The sequence below is a fragment of the Stenella coeruleoalba genome, assembly GCF_951394435.1.
Source record: "Stenella coeruleoalba genome assembly, chromosome: 6".
Taxonomy (NCBI): Eukaryota; Metazoa; Chordata; class Mammalia; order Artiodactyla; family Delphinidae; genus Stenella; species Stenella coeruleoalba.
The window spans coordinates 105,471,613-105,489,962 of NC_137151.1; the positions used below are offsets into that span (position 1 = coordinate 105,471,613).

General features: G+C 34.4%; 1 protein-coding gene and 1 long non-coding RNA gene across 2 annotated transcripts in view; one reads left to right on the forward strand and one right to left on the reverse strand.

Annotated features, from left to right (window-relative positions):
* The window catches only part of LOC307187796, a 197,691-nt gene that overhangs the window by 28,352 nt on the left and 150,989 nt on the right, over positions 1-18,350 (reverse strand). The window lies entirely within an intron of this gene.
* The window catches only part of VWC2L (von Willebrand factor C domain containing 2 like), a 154,013-nt gene that overhangs the window by 24,915 nt on the left and 110,748 nt on the right, over positions 1-18,350 (forward strand). The window lies entirely within an intron of this gene.

Genomic DNA, 18,350 nt, shown 5'->3' on the forward strand with positions numbered 1-18,350 from the left:
AGTGAAAAGAGGTATTTAGGTTATTCAGCCAAAGAAAAAACACAAGCAACTGATTGTTTTTATAATACTTGTAGTGTTTTGGTATCTTCTCAAATGACTTATAAAGAACTCTTAGGACATTTCTTCAGGCACAGTTTCTATTATTTCTGATTGTGTAAACCTCTTGAGCCTAATAGTACTGCACACCTGGCTTCTCTTTCTCTTCTTATCCCTCTCATCCAACTGACGTGTGTCATAGTGAGCATCTCTCTGACTTAGAAGGTGGAGATAAATATCCTGAAGTTCAAGCCGATCTAATATATGCAAAGGTATCAAATTTAAGACTTTATATTCTTTTTTTTTTTTTTTTTTTTTTTTTTTTTTTTTTTTTTTGTGTTATGTGGGCCTCTCACTGTCGTGGCCTCTCTCGTTGCGGAGCACAGGCTCCGGACATGCTGGCTCAGCGGCCATGGCTTATGGGCCTAGCCGCTCTGCGGCATGTGGGATCTTCCTGGACCAGGGCACGAACCCGTGTCCCCTGCATCGGCAGGTGGACTCTCAACCACTGCGCCACCAGGGAAGCCCAAGACTTTATATTCTTAAAAGGATATTGAAGAAACTGAAAAAGATACAGGGAAGAAAAATAAGATGATTTAATGGTTGAAAAACAGGACCTATTAGGACAGACTGAAGGCGTTTGCATAATTTGTCCTGGAAAAGAGAAGGCTCCAGGGAGACCTGTCATCAAGTATATGAATGGTTAGTCTAAAGTAGAAGAGCACCTGTTATTTTTCATTTTCTCCAAGGACAGGAGGAAGAAAAAATCAGCTACCTAATCAATCTTTAAAAATAGGATTGACAAGTCTTTGACTAAAGACCGTTTTTTTCTAGAAACAACTGTCTAAACAGGTCCTTGAGGATCTTGTCTTCCCTGGAAGGCCCTGGTTGGCTATGTTACACATTTAGGGTAAACAAAACTATACTGAAAGTTAAAAACTCATCTGGACATGCTCAGAATACTCAGAGAATTAAAGACTGTATATTTAGAATACAGGTTTTACACATGCATCTGCCACGTCATACTAGGTACTGACCACCCAAACCAACAGTATATCCAGAGTTGATGTCTATGTCAAATGTTAAATCAGCCACTACAAACTAGTTACACTGAATTTTATGTCACCCAAGATTATCCTATTTCTGTCACATGCCACAGTAGAAATCTGTCCTAGAATGAAACTCTCTTCGTACAAAGATATATAATGAATGAACTTTAATTGTTCGATTAATTAGGTAATTAATTAGTAACCCATTCGTATTCCTGAAAAACATATGTTGAGAGAACAAAACATATTAGTTAGGTTTTCCAATTTTTTGTTCATGAAGCACTACAAAACAACCACTTCTGTTCCCTTTTGCCATTTCCAAGCAAACTTTTTTCTTTTTTAAATAAGGAAAGTTAACCTGAATTAAGGCTTCCCTGGTGGCGCAGTGGTTGAGAGTTCGCCTGTCGATGCAGGGGACGCGGGTTCGTGCCCGGGTCTAGGAAGATCCCACATGCCGCGGAGCGGCTGGGCCCGTGAGCCATGGCCGCTGAGCCTGCGCGTCCGGAGCCTGTGCTCCGCAACGGGAGAGGCCACAACGGTGAGAGGCCCGCGTACCGCAAAAAAAAAAAAAAAAAAAAAAAAATTAACCTGAATTAAAATTAGCCCAAAGACTAATTCTGAATGTAATATAACATTATGACATGTTATCTTTTTTATTATTAAATGCCACTAATTAGTCACTTATGCCCCAAAAGTAAAGTATAATCATTGTCAAAGAAGAGCATATTGAGGACTGCTGGAGAATCCTTATGACCATGTACCAGTATTTTTGGGTGAGCAGACTGAGCCCCAATGCTTGCTGACTCTTTCTTAGTTCAGAAAATAGAAACAGATGACCCATGTGCAGAAGAGCCAGGTGGGAAATAGAGGTTTACTCTGACAGAATATAACTAGAACAATTTCTTAAATTTCCAACACATGATAAGACTATCTTATTCTAAATGACAAGATTCATTTGCCCAGTATAAACTATTTTTAAAGCATTGTACTATTTTCTTAGATTTTGAAAAAAAAACAAGAAGATAAACATCTACCCTCAGGATTCAAGGTAGAGGCAATAGATCCTAATTTGTAAACAGTTCTATAATATTTTCTATATTTTCTTAAATCTTCATAAATGTTGAAAAAAATTTAGTTTGCACAAATGCGGACTATCTTGGCTGCCAAACTCTTTCTTCATACTAAGATTGATTTTTCCGCCTTCCTGAATTATAACTTGCCAAGAGCAAGAGACATTAAAGATATAAAATGAAAGTTTAAAGCAACAGAATCTACCACAAACAGTATTCAGCTAATATCAAAATCTTTGTTCTCAGATTAGAGCAAGAAAAAAAAAAAAAGGAAGTACAATGATATATATGTAGGTATATGAAGTTTTCCCAGAAAACAGTAGTTTACCAATAAAAATGTAACAATTGCTCTTACAAATAAGTATTTTTAATATTATAAAGTGCAAGGTAATCTGATCCCTAGATATATAATGATAGCCTCTTTATTCTCCATAATATAATTTGTAAGAATAAATATAAAGACATACTTCTAAAATTTTTCTCTAATGATGTAAAAAAAAAGAAAGAAAAGTTTTAATTTCTTGGTCTCAATGGTTACCTCAAGCAAGAATTTCCAGTGGTTATCAATAAATATAGCCAAGCCATTAAAAATACTCCATTCTTATTAAAGTTAGTTTAGCACCAAGAAAAGTCTATTAATTTAGTCTGAATAAAATACAATAAAAACGTTAAGGAAAGATGTGAATGGCTGGGCATACACGAAACAGGAGGAGAAGGAGGAAAGTAAGTTTTTATTTGGGGAGGATTATGTGATTGATATAGGAACTTATTGTTTTAAACAATTTTATTAAGCATCTGCTTCTCCCTTCTCTATATATCTTCATGAGCTAGCAATCCAAATGCCTTCCTGAAAGATCTAACATTTCTAGATTGTTTTTCTTCCTCCAAGATTGTTACTTTGGCCTGTCTTTCAGCTCCAGTCCTTTCCATGGGAATTAATATTCTTTATGGGTTTTTTTTTTGTTTTTATAATATGAAAAATAGGTTAGCACAGCACCTACTTAAAGAAAATATTTCTATTTTGGAGTGTCATGTAAATATTTTAAATATTCGGTAACTGACCATTCATTTAACTAGTGAAGTATTTGATCATTAGATCATCCAAATGACTAACTGCATTTTTTTTTTTACATTTCATCTGTCAGTATGTCAGTGAGTTCTCTGTTTTCATTGGAATATATAGTCAGTCATTATTCATGGTTCAGAAAAAAAGTCACTCCATGAAAAATTGAAATAGAGAGGAACCACCCACAAAATCGTCCATGCACATTAAATGAGGAGTTTTCATATCCTTTTCAACTAAACTGAAGTTGTCATAACCCCTGTTCAAATATTTAATTTCATATCCCTTACTCTCTTCCAGTTTATTAGTGATACAAATAAAGAAGGAAATAGATTAGCCAAAAGGTAAATGGAAAGAAGACAGCAAAGGGATGGGAAGTGCACAAATAAGAGAGAGGACTTTAGAGCCATCCAACGCCTTCTAAAGATGCTTGGGTAAAACGCTGCTTTGTGTTGACACATATAATATACAAAGAGCCCCTTGAAATAAATAAGAGAGAAAAATAATTCCATAGGGAAGAAAATAGGCAAAGGGTATACAAAGAAAATTCAGAGAAGAAAACCAAATGTCTAATAAATATATGAAAATACGCTTAACCTCACAAGGGATCAGGGTGATAGAAATTAAAACAATAAGATACTAATATTGCATTGATAATAATTTGAGATTGATGATACCTCAAATCAGCAAAGATACTAAGAGTTGAGAAAATGTTGGAACAACTTTTAAGAAATTTGAAGTCAGCAGTTCTACTTTTTGTACTTTGTCCCACATTCATGAACTAAATTTCCACTGCATTTTAAGAGCATAAAGGTCAGAGAAATGTAATAGTACTTCAATGGAGTAGTGAAAATATATTGCAGCCTTTAAAAAGATCCTAACATTTTTTCACTGCTGTGTAAAATAAGCAAGGAGTGTATAGTAGACTACAAATAGTTTATACATAATAATGTGTTCTATATATAATTTGTACATTTTAAGTGATATATAAGACATTTTTATTTTTAACTGATATATAATTTCAAATAGATAGATATTACATTTATATGTACATAGGAAAAGAGCCAAGTGTGGATACACAATAGAATATTAACAATGATTCAATGATTACTTTTAGGGAATAAAAGTGTGAAGGTAAAAGTAGGGGAGACAAGAGTTAATCTCTTTAAAATATTAAATCTTTACAGATTGATAATAAAAACAGCAGAAAAGTACAAACAGGCAGTTCGCAAACAAAATACAAATGTTCAAAAAATATAAAAATTATTCAACCTCACTAACAAATTTGCTTTTTATTTTGTAAACCCTCCTTTATTATGTTTGTATGTAGCATAGGGAAAGTTCTGTAAGAATACACGCCAAATTTTTAACAGTTATCCAGTGATCAGAAGAGTAATTAAAGAGGAGAAGTGAGAAGGTAGAAGCAGAGAACTTTGACTTCTTATTTCATGGGCCTCTTTACTGATTGAATTTTCAAGAATCTATTTTTTATAAGGTAAAAGGTTTTACCTTTTAAGAAAAGATAATTCTAATGTCATTTTAACTCTTCCAGAGGAGAGACAAGAACAGTTTCTTTCTGAAGTACAATACTGATACAAACCAAAGACTACAAACTAAGAAAAAGTAATGGGGATCTATTAAAATACAAAATCCCCAATCATATATTATATCACCCAATGGGTCTAGGGCAGCATTCTTCAATCAATCACATGAACCCTTCTGCCAGAAAATATATGATAATTATACTAAGGAGATGGAATAAATATAGAGTCTCCCATCATCTCAGGTCAGGTTTTAATCTCAGCTGAGTTTTGGTATCAAAATTGTAAAAAGACATTGGGTTTTCAGAGACTGTGGGAAAGGGATTGTATATTTGTGTTAGCAAACAGAATTTAGCAGTAGGTTAAAATAATTGTGCATTCTGACAAAGTGGAGTTTACGAAGATAGTTCAAAATTAGGAACTCTATATTAATATAATTTATCCTATTACTAAATTCAAGAGAAAATCATATTATTTCTATCTAAATATACACACACATATATAAAGATGACTAAAACTCTTGATAAAATAAGACTAAGTGGATATAAAATATATTGACCTCAGCCCCAAAAGACAGAATTATGCTTAATAGGTACACATTAAAGGCATTCTTGATAAAGTCAGGAACAAGACAAGGCTGTCCACTATTATTCAAAATGTCAGATTGTAGATATGAACTAGCTAGTATAATTAGAAAAGAAAGAATTCAGAGGACAAAAATTGGGAGCCAAAACTACTACCATTTGCATATTATATGAGAGTATACTTGAAAAACCCAAGACTATAGACTAAAAACTGCTATAACAAAAATTTAGAAATATAGCAGGGTACAAAATGAGAATACAGAGCTCTCTCTCTCTCTCTCTCTCTCTCTCTATATATATATATACATATATATATATGTATAGGTACGTATATTATGAAAGTAAAATTGTGGCATTGGTACATGATGCAGAGATATCAATGGAATATAAGAAACTTCACAAAGAAACCTAACATACATATGAAAATTGATACATGATAGATAAAATAGCATTTCAAATCAATGGGGGAAAGTTAATTTGTAGAAGAAATGGTGTTGGGACAACTGGATAGTTGTCTGAAAAAAATAATTTTAAAGTCCTACATTATTTCACAATTCAAGAAAACTTTCAATTCAACAAAGATTTAAATATAAGCTATTTTCCCAAACAGTACAAAAAGAAAACCTAGACATTTGATTTTTAATCCTGAAGTGGCTAGATTTTAAAAGCAAACAAAAAAATATCCACAAAGCAAACAAAACACCACTGTAAACAAATAAAAAACTAAGGGAAAAATCATCTTATATCACAAAGGGTTAATGTCTCTCATAGATAAAGATCTCTTTGAAACTAATAAGGAAAAAGATCAACAACTCAATCTTAAAAATGGGCAAAGAACTTCAAAAGTTATTCCACAAGAAACAAAATTTCCTAAAACATACAAGAAATTGCTAAAAGGAAAATGCAAATTAAAATTTGATGCCAGTTTTTTCCTTATGGATTGGCCAAATATCCTATAATTTAATAACCTACTTTGTTGTTGATACCTGTGGTAAAACAGGCAGTCTTTCACATCACTGGTGAATGTATGAATTGGTACAATCCCCATGGAAGCAAATTGGACAATATATGTCAAAATTAAAGTACAAATATCTTTTATCTCAGCAATTCCACTTCTATTTACAGATGTGTGAAATGCCAAATAATGTCGTTCATCTTCTATGTTGTACTTCAGATTTACTACTAATAAAGAATAATCAGAAAATTTGTAAAAAATAACTATAAATTTAAATTTCCTTTTAACATGCTATTAGTTGATAGTCAAAAAAGAGATAATTTCTTCCTTTAAATACTCAAATATTTTTATTGATTTATAATTTTATTAGCTTCTATTTACCTTTATGTTTTTCCTCTCATATAATACATTTTAAACTAATTTCAAATGGCTCAAAACTGTGAAACTAATAGAAATCTACTCAGAATCAACAGATAATAGGCTACTTAAAAACATTAAAATAGATATTAATGTGTGGAGGATATATATATAGAGAGAGAGATTAAAAAGTCACAAAACCTTACTAAGAACTATTTTTTAAAATAGTAAGGAGCCATAACTGATTTCTAAATGTGAAAAATGAAATTTGTTAGAATGCTATTTTTCTAATGATAAATGGAAATCTATCAAATTTTGCATGTAATGTAATTTCCTTTTGTAAGTTGGCAAAAGTTGGAAAATTTAAATACACGATAAAGAATGTACTTGGTGGGCTTCCCTGGTGGCGCAGTGGCTGGGAATCCACCTGCCAGTGCAGGGGATGAGGGTTCGATCCCTGGTCCGGGAAGATCCCACATGCCACGGGGCAGCTAGGCCCGTGCGCCACAACTAACTGCTGAGCCCATGTGCCACAGCTACTGAAGCCTGCGCGCGCCTAGAGCTGGAGCAACAAGAGAAGCCACCACAATGAGAAGCACATGTACCACAACGAAGAGTAGCCCCTGCTCACTGGAACTAGAGAAGGCCCCCGCGCAGCAACGAAGACCCAATGCAGCCAAAAATAAACAAATAAATAAATTAAAAAAAAGAATGTACTTGGTAAGTTTGGCAAATTCAATCTACCAGATATATCAAAATAATATGTAAAGATATAATAGTTTTAAACAGTGTGATAGTGGAACAAAAATAAATCAATAAATAGAACAGAAAATCAGAAAGTAATTCACATTTATATCACAATTTAGCATACAATTAAGGTGACATCCAAGTATCTGATGAAAGAATGTGTTATTCTAAAAATAAAGGTTAATCATTTTTTTACAAAAGTGAAATTACATTCCTGTATTACCCATTATACAAAAGTAACTATCATGGATTAAAGATCTAAATCTAAAAAATGAGATCATAAAGGGATTTGTTTTTAACATAAACATTAGCTTACTCTTAGGATCAGGATGGTCTTCCTAAACATAAATGCAAATAAAGAATTTATAAAAGGAAAAATTAAAATTAGATAACATATAATTTTATCCTTAAATTTCTTAAAAAATTAACTTTGGAAAGGTAAGATGCAACAGGCACTCTCAAGCACTACTGATGAGAGTGTAAACCAATATATCTTCTCTGAAGGGCAGTAAAAGTGTGTGGACCTTTGATCCAGCAATGTGGCTTCTAGAAATTGATCAAAAATAAATAATCAGATAAGAATATAAACATGTTATATAGAGAGGTATTTATTACAGAGTTGTTTATAATAGCAAAATCTTGGAAAACCTGAAACCTAAATATTTGACAATAAGGAGGTTGTTTAAAAAACCATAGTATATCTACATGGACTAACTACTAAAAAATTGTTACAAATGATGTCATGGAAGAAAAATTAAGGACATCTCCACAAAAAAAATGCACGTTCAGAGTATATTATTAAATTAAACTACTGGGCCAGAAAGCAGTATTTTTAAAATAATTTTGTTAAAAAGAAAATGTATGTATAGAAAAACACTGGAAGAAAATACTTCAAAATGTTAATGGCACATAACTCTGAATAGTAGTAGGCTAATGAATGATTTTTACATTTTTTTCCCTTTGCTAGCCCCTAGTTTCTAAATTTCCTACAACAAGTCTGCATCATCCCTGTGATTTAAAATTACTATTTAAAGGAGAAAATAGAAAAATTCTTTAAAAAGATAATGTAATTTTTTTTCTATTTTTATGATTTAATAATCAATGACATGCCACTTATTAGAAATTGCACTGATTCCTTGTTATAATTTGTACTCCATAGTTAATTAACCAACTAATAATTCTACCACTTGACTTTCAAATCCTTTAACTGTGAGATTCTTTGTAAAGAATTTGGAAAACATCATTGCCCATTTTATGTACCTATTAGGGTAATTGTTAAAGTATTCACTTAAGTCTATGCATTTACATTTTCATGAAGCTATTTTGCAAACTCAGCCTTTTAAGTTTGAAAATTAGATGCAAGTCTTTCACCTTAATTTGATATTTTCTCACTTCCTCTTAGGGAGACAATTAGTAACAAATGAAACACAGACATTAAACAAACACACTGAAGATGAAATATTTTCTGGCACTTGCACTTATCCATTGGCTACAGAGCCCCTGAAATAGTTTGTGATGAAAGCATACCCTATGAAGGGCAGTTTCAAAGCCTGCATTTCATTGACTTCATAACTGAAAGTCAGAATTATCATATTCGTATAAAGTAGATGTCAAAACAGAGTAATTATAAATAGCTATTTTAATAGGCCACAATTTCCTATTGCTTCCATAAAGCTTCCTCCAAAGTATGAAAGGAAATATTTTTATTTATGTTGTCTTAAACCAACAGGATTCCCTCTCATTTCATCAGCAAATTAGATTTCAAAAAGATTATTTTACAAAATTGACACAATGAAAATTAATGCCATATTCATTTCCCGCTAATTGCATCTCTACTTAATTATCGGGGCCCCCCAGTCCTTCAGAAAATGAAGGGAAGAAGGCCAACATCTGCAAAAATGAGAACTTTTCTCTTTTTTCTCCTTAACATATAGAAAGTGCTTAGGGACTATGTTTTCCCTGTGTAATCATCTAGAATGTTGGGTCTGCTCCTCCCACAAAGCACACACTCCTAGTTGAGAAGAGATATGTTAAGAAGTAGACCTCACTCCTTCGAGTGCTACGTAGTACTCTGATGTTCAGCTCACCACCCCCAAAGGGAGCCTACGGGCCCCGAAGAAGGGTAATGCACACACATGTACTGAATGTCTCATTCTTACACATTCAGATAACCTCACAGATAATCTGGTTCAAAACCAGTAGGTTGGCAGAGGGTTGAATAAATCTCCCCAAACTGCCCATGCATTTCTATTCTTAACCCTACCTTCTCTCTTATTCTTGAGCTTCTCTTCAACTATTTTTTATAGAATAGTGCTGACTTCTAGGATTGTATACAGTAATCTCTAACAAAACACCTCTGAACTGTGGATGATGGCAAAAGGGCAATTGGGATCACTAACGTATTTATAGTTGGATGCCCCTCAAACGAGAAAAGGGAAATGGGAAGTTCTTGCATGCATACTTATCTTGCTTACACTAGCTTCATTTGTACAATCCTTAGGAGTTGGATTTGATTCTAAGAGTTAACTGAATGGGGGGCGGGGTCTGATGGGAAAGCCAAGGCATTTGGTCTTGCCAAGTCTTATCTAAGGGAGGCTTGAGTCGTTGGCCATGGGAGAGCCTCCCTGAGGGAGCAACACAACTGCTCGTGTCAGGGATATGGGGCTGCCGTTCCATAATGACCCCCAAGCTCTTGCTCACACAGTCCAGGCATCCGTGTAGCTCTCAGAGGCACCCAGAGACCAATGGGTCACTACCGATGACACACAAAGTAAGGCAGTTTCCCTTCATCCAAACCTCCTTCCTGAGGTAGACACGTTAGAAAGCTGCATTCCCTCCTTTACTTCATTGTCTTTGCCATGTAGAAACTCAGGCTTTTCAGATGCAGGAAAAGCCATGTCCATCCACCACCGGCACCTCTTTTCCCCTTCACTAATTACTAATGTAAACCTTGTGCACAAGGTCAGACAAAAACAAAACAAGGTTGCCATGCAAATTGTGTTCCTTGACCTGCTTTGAATTTGAATGTCTTGTAAAGCACTGGGCAAGATGAGCCTGGGGGGCCTCAAGGAAGGTATTGCTCTATCTTCCTCAGAAGTTTCAGAGGTCTGAAGCAAGAGCATCTAACAGACTCATCTCTTAGGCACAGATTCCCTTTCTTACAGATAAGACCAAACTTCTTGGGATTCTACATCCCACATCACTGGTAAAGACGGGATCCAGAATTCTGGGTCCTCTTGCAAAGATCCTAACACCTCCCTGGCCAGCAGTCACAGCCTCATCCTCATAGGTGGGCTTGAGACACTTAGGACTGATTTCTCCCTGCTTAGCTCAGACCCCACCAGGAGCCCAGGACCACCAAGTCACCCCTCATCCCTGGGACTCTGATCTCCATATGGTGCTATCAGCTGAGAGGTAACACCCCAAGTCACCACTTTCCAGTCCTGGCCTCTGATTTTTAGTTCTCCGTCACACCTACTGCCACCTGAATCGTATCTATTTTACCTATTTAGTTGCTTGCCTCCCCTGCTCACAGAAGTACAAAGTTCATGCGAAGATTTTTGTCTCTTTTGTTCACTGTTGTATTCTTACTACCTATAACACATTGTAGGTGCATATATATGTTTGTGAATAAATGAATGAATGCACACCTGTATTGTGCCTTTGGAAGAGCCAAAATTAAATAAGAAGATTGATTCTTTGCGTTCTTTTCGCTTCTCTTTTGAGAAGTCTCAGTCTTCTATTTCACAGAGAAGAGCTTTCAAATGGAGAGCTTAGGAGGCATTGTGTGGTGGGAAGGAGGGTGCTTATCAGACTTTTTTCCTAATTAAGTTTGCTTTAATTTACCACTAGGATTAGTGGCACATATATTGACAGGAGGCATATCAAGGTGATCTAGTAGAGACAGACTGGTTTCCAGGGGAAACTGAGTCAGCTTGACATCTTACTGCTTTATAACCTTGCTAGGGACACCTAAAGCTTCTGTTTCTTAAGAAATGACTGCATGTAACGTATGAGTCACTTCGGTGCAAAATTAATGTAATGCTTTAGCCAGTATTATCTACAATGATATATTTCGTCTAACAATAGGGATTGGACTATTTACGAGTTAAGGAAGCCTCGAGCATTGAGTGAATATGTGATTTGTCAGTATTTGGTAAACAGAGTCGGAAAATGGGACTTGATATCAGGGCAGAGGGAGAACTGATTGCAGGGGATAATATTTAATTTTAGAAATCAAACTGTGCAACCGAAAAAGATATCAGAAATATGGCATAAAACAGGGACAAAGGAAACTTGCTAACCAATATCTTTTCTGGCATATAGTGGTTGGGAAACTCTCTAAGGATGGCGGAGGCTCAGGTAGGAAGCCCTTGCAGTAAGACCTCTGATGTTTAATTGTAGCTCTGAGCTGCTTCAAATCAAACTATCAGAAATGTTAACCTCTTTTGAAACATATTTATGGTTGGATGCCCCTCAATTGAGAAAAAGGAAAAGGGAAGTTCCTGCATGCATACTTATTTTGCTTGCACTAGCTCCATTTGTACAAGGTGATGGCAATGAGCAGCCATAAATGCTGCTGCTGGTCAGGGTAGTAACTAGCCAGGCCTGAGTCCTCTCCTCCTTTCACCCATCACTTTAATGCGTTCTGCAGAAAGGTTCATAAGGCAACATACCTGCCTTCTGGAAGGCAAATCTCAGTTAGTTTCCAACAACATTAAATAACAAAATAGTTGGCAGTGTTGTATCCAAATCTTAAAAGCCTGATCATTCCAACTTTCTGTGTTGGGATTTAAAACAGAGGGAAGATGCAGGGCACCAGGGGCTGATGGCCTGTGTTGAAGATGTGGGATTCTCCGTGTCTGTTTTATCCTACCTGCTTTGATTTGATTTGATGATTTCTTTAAGAATGGAGATAGATGACAGTACGCAGCAGCAAAGGAAGAAAACTGCAGTGTAGAGGAGGGCGCGCGAGCCTCTCAAGCCAGGTGGATGGCCAAGAACTTAACTGGATTCTGTTTTAACTCCCAGTAAATGTAATAGTCAGATTCCTAACCTCAGTGAAGTAATCAGCCACCATGCAACGTCATCTGAGATGTACCGAAAGCTGTTCAACCCATCAAAAAGTGCCCCTTTGAGCCCGCCAACGTACATGCCCACATATACATTCATACATGCTTTCATGCTCATAATTTCTTTTATTTTAAAATTTTTCATAATTAATGTCACTAAAAACTTGAGAAAAATAGCTAGTACCTCAGGTATGAATGACACCAATTAAGTTACATATATTTTTCTTGGGTTTATCAGATGACTAGATCATCAAACATAGGCCCAGTTAGTTTAAGTGTGGGGAAGAGTAAACCCGGGATAACAGGGAAACCGTAGGAAGGTACTGGACCAGAGAAAGAGAGAACGCCTGACACAGGTGCCTTTAGGATGAGAGAGGGAGCCGTGAACGCTGGGAGGTTGAAATGAACCGACATGTCTGCTGTGGTGCATGTTGAGGGATACAGTTGCCTTTTCATATATTTCCTCAATGACTGATCTAATAATAATAATTAACCTAACTACTAAGAGAAGCACTAGCTTTCATTTATTGCAGGGGAGGAAACTGAGACTAAAGTATATAAATTACCGTCCGATATACAGCTGGGATTTGAACCATGCTCTATCCAACTTCAAAGCCATAGTGTCTAACCAGTTGTTCTCAAAGTAGCCCTGGGCCAGCAACATCACCATTATCTAGAAACTGCTCAGAAATGCACATTTCTGAGCCCATCCCAAATCTACAGAATCAGAAATCCTGGGAGTGGGACCCAACATTCTGTGCCTTAACAAGCCTTCTAGGTGATTCTGACGCTCAAAGTTTGAGAACCATGGACTTCTTCACAGGTGTCTGTTAGGGAGTCTGTTCTCTTTCAAATAAAGGATGTGTGTGTTGGGGGAAGCTAGGGGAGTAAAAGGTGAATAACTGTTAGTCAGTGGTATCAGAGATAATGTTATACCAGGACAAGAAGTAAGACAAGGCTGGAAGGGTTAGACACAAAATGCCCTGGAGTCAAAGCAAGGGCACTTAGGTTGGAGAGGATCCAGGAATGGTAAACCCCAATAGGGGCAAATGCAGGTCCCCCAGGGCCTAGAAGTGATGTAGGTGGGACATACCAGGAAGATGATATTCGAGGGAAGCTGTCAAGAATGGTCACACCCAAAGAGATTTCTTAATAACAAAGCCGTGATCATTGAGAACGAAATTCAACTGATTTTTAAAGGCAGCAGAAGTCACTAAGGAAGGCACAGTAATGAAAGGAAAGGCAACGTGAGACACTGATCTGCTATGAAGTGATTGTTTCAAGTAAATTATTTTCTGAATTTAAGTTATGATAACAATTAACATTTTATAAGTCATAAATATATTTAAGAATATTTTAATCCCTTTAAATAGCTGTGTCAAGGTCTAACTGACATAAAATGAACTCCACATTTTTTAAGTGTACAATTTGATGTTTTGACATATGTATACCTGTGAAACTATTATTGTAGTCGGGGAAGTGCCCATACCTATCACTCCCAAAACTTTCCTCATGTTCCTTTGTAATCCTTCCCTTTAACTCTTCTCTGCCCCATCCCATCCCAGGCAACCTCTGTTCTGCTTTCTGTCATTATACATAAATTTGCATTTCTTAGAACTTGGTATACATGTAATTGTTCAGTATGTACTCTCTTGTCTGAATTCTTTCATTCCGCATGATTATTTTGAAATTCATCCATGTAGCGTGTATTCTAGTTCATTCCTTCTTTATTTCCGAATGGTACTCAGTTATATAGATATACCACCATATAATTTATCCATTCACTTGTTGATGGGCATTGGACTGTTTCCAGTTTTTGATTATTACAAATAAAGCCGTCAAACATTCTCGCACAAGTCTTTTTATGGATATATGCTTTATTTTCTATTGTGAAAATACCTAGAAGTGGAATACTAGATCATATGGTATGTGTATATTTCACTATTTTTTCTTTAATGCCAAACTATTTCAGAGTGGCTGTATTATTTGAAATTTCCATCAAAAATGTGTGAGAATGTCAATTCCTGTACCTGTCATCAGTTCTTGGGATCATCAGTCCTGTTTAATTTTGGCTACTCTAATAGAAGTGTATTATTATTCTATTATGGTTTTAAATTGCATTTTTCTAATGGCTAGTGATGTTGAACGTCTTTTCATATGCTAATTTTCCATCTGTATATCTGCTTTAGAGAAATGTCTGTTCAAATCATTGGCCAATTTTTTAAAGTTGGGTTTTTGTTTCTGTATTATTGAGTTTCCAGAGTTCTTTATATGTTCTAGAGACAAGTTCTTTATTAGACATATGATTTGCAAATATTTTCTTCTAGTCTGTGGTATCTCTTTTCATCCCCTTAACAGTGTCATTTGAAGAGCAAAAGTTTTTAATTATGACAAATTCCAATTTATTAGTGTTTTCTTTTATAAATTTTGCTTTTAGTGTTGTAACGAAGAAATCTTGGCCTAACCCAGAGTCAAAAGTATTTTTCCTGTTTTCTTCTAGAAATATTTTAGATTTGACATTTAGGATGATGATTCATTTTGCATTATACTGTGAATATGATGCAAGGAATTGAATTTTTTTTAATATGGATATCCAGTTGTTTTAATACCATTTGTATTTTTTCTCCATTGAACTGTATTTGTACATTTGCTAAAAATCTGTTGACTATTTATGCCTATATACATTTTCATCTATTTCTGAACTCTCCATTCCGTTCCACTAAGGTTATTTTGGCTATTCTATTTCCTTTGCATTTCTTTCTGAATTTTAGTATCAGTTTATCAGTTTCTACAAAAGAAAAAGTCTGTTTTGATTAGCATTACATTGAATATTTTACATCAATTTGAGGAGAACTGACATTTTATCAGTATTGAGTCTCCCAATTTATGAACACGATTATCTCTATTTAGTTCTTTAATTTCTCTCATCAGTGTTTTGATCAGTTTTATTCCAAAGTATTTTCTTTTTTTAATGCTACTGTAGTTAGTATACATTTTTTTAAATCTTATTATTTGCTAACATATAGAAATAAAATTGATAGTTGGATATGGATTTTGGATCCTGAAACATTGTTAAACTCAATTATTAAATCTAGGGGTGGTTTTTTTTTTTGGTTTTTTTTTGTAGATTCCACTGGAATTTCTACATAAACAAGCACGTTACCAGCAAAGACAGTTCCATTCCTTTCTTACCAATCTGAATGCCTTTTAGTTCTCTTTTTCTATCTTATTACACTTGCTAGAATATCTTAAATGGTATTGAATAGAAGTGCTAAAACCATATATCCTTGTGCTTTTCAGATATGGAATAAAACTCATTCAGTCTTTCCCAATTAAATGTGCTTTCACCTGGAGCTATTTCACAGATGCCTATATCAGGCTGAGGAACTCCCTTTCTATTCCTACTTTGCCAAGAGATTTTATCAGGGATGGAGACTGAGTTTTGTTAAGAGTTTTTCAGTATCTACAGAGATGATCATGTGATTTTCTTTTATAATTATAAATATAGTGAATTACATTGATTATTTTTAAATATTAAGCCAACCTTCCATTTCTCAGGTAAACTTCATTTGGTCATGAAGTACTATCCTTTTTAAATGTTGTTGGATTTTATTTGCTAAATTTGTGTTTAAATTTTTTTTATATAAGTTTATGAGGCATATTAATCTGTAGATTTCTGTTCTTATAATGTCTTTGTTAGGTTTGGGTATCAACGTATTGCTGACCACATAGAATGAGTTAGGAAAATAGTCTGTCTTTTTAATTTTCTGGAAAAGTTTGTAGAATTAGTATTAATTTTCCCTTATATGTTTGGCAGAATTCACCAATGACTTATGAAGTTTTATGAGCTGCAGGTTTCTCTGTGGAAAGGTTTTTAACACAAAGTTATTTAATAGATGTAGGGTGATTGGGTTATTTCATCTTATCACTGGAAATTTGTGTCTTCAAGGAATATACCATTTCATCTAAGCTTCTGAATTTGTAATCATAAGATTGTTAATATTCCTTTAGAATTCTTTACTATCTTCAAATTCTGTAGGTATTTAATCTTTCTTATTTCTGATATTGATAATTTATCCTTTCTACTTTTTTTCCAATTAGTCTAGTTAAATGTTTATCAATTTTATTTTCTCAAAAAACCAACTTTGGGGTTCACTGATTTTCTCTAATATTTCCTCTCTTATATTTCATTGATATCTGTTCTACTCATTGTTTCCTTTCTTCTACTTACTTTGGGTTTAATTTGCTCTTCTAATTTCTTAAGGTAGGATCTGACATAATAAATTTGATACCTTTCTCCTTTCCTAACACAGGTGTTTCTATAAACACTCCAAGTTCTACTTTAGCATCACCTGCCAATTTTCATATGTTGTGTTCACACATTTATTAAATTTAGAATACTTCCTGATGTTCTTTTTAATTTTTTCTCTGAATCATAGGTTACCTAGAATGTGCTAATTTGTTTCCAAATATTGGATATTTCCCAGGTATCTATGTTATTGATTTCAGATTTAATTTCACAAAGATGAAAGAACATGTGTTTATTACTCAATTTTTTAAATTTTTAATGAGACCTGTTTTATGGCCAAGAATACATTCTATCTTGGAAATATTCCATGTGTGCCTGTAAGGAATACATATTCTGCTGTTTTTGAGTATGGATTCTATAGCTATTAATTAAGCCAAGTTGATTGATAGTGTTGTCTTTCATATTCTTATTGCTATTCTGTCTAGTTTGTTCTATTAATTATTGAGAGGGGGTATTGAAACCTCTGACTATACTTGGACTTGTCTATTTCTTCTAGCAGTTTTATCAGCTTTGTAACATATACTTTGAAACTCTTTTATTATGTGTATCAATATTTAGGATTTATTATGACCTCTTCATAAATTGACTTCTAATTATTAAATGACATTCTTCATGCCTTTATATTCTTCGCTCAGTACTCTACTTTGTGCTGACATAAATATAGCTAATCCAGCTTCCTTTTGTTTAGTGATAGATACTGTATCTTGTTCTGTCATTCTACTTTTATCTATTTCTGTTTGTATATTTGAAGTCCTTTTCTTGTAAGCAGAATAAGATTGGGTGTTGCTTTTTAATCCAATCTGATCATCATTAGTGGTCTATAGAATTCTTGGTTGACGAGTTTGGGTTTTTTTTTTTCCAGTACTTTGAAGATGTTGCTCCACTGTATTTTCCCTTGCATTTTTTGTTCGGACAAGCTGTCAGCTGTTATCTTCATTCCTGTGAACATGTTTCCCTCCAACTCCATCCCCTCACCACTTTTACCACTGTTTTTGTGCAATGTGATTATTATATATCTCGACATAGTTTTCTTAGTGTTTCTCATGCTTGTGCTTCAATAACTTCTGTGGATTTATAGTTTCGTCCAAATTTGGAAAAATTTCAGGCTTTATTTCTTCAAATATTTTTTTTCTGTCCCCTACCTTTGGGAACCCGAATTAAACATGTATTAGGCTGCCAAAAACTGTTTCACACATCATGCTCTATTCACCTTTCCTGATTCTCCATTCTGTTTGATTTTCATTTTGTATAGCTTCTACTGTTAACATCTTTAAAACTTACTAATCATTTCTTCTGCATTATCTAATCTGACAATAACCATATCTAGTATATTCGCAGTTCATACTTTTCATATCTAGAGGGTAGATTTTTTTTGTTGTTGGTTTTGGTTTTGCATTCCTGGCTTCAACTTTTTTTTTTTAATATATGGAAAAAAGTTATAACTTATTTTTTCCTGCTTATTCTAATAGGTGCTAGCTCTAGATCCTTTTTGTTTTTCTTTCTCTTGTTATTGAAATGTCAGGCATTGTAAATTTTGCTTTGTTAAGTGCTGGACATTTTGCATTTC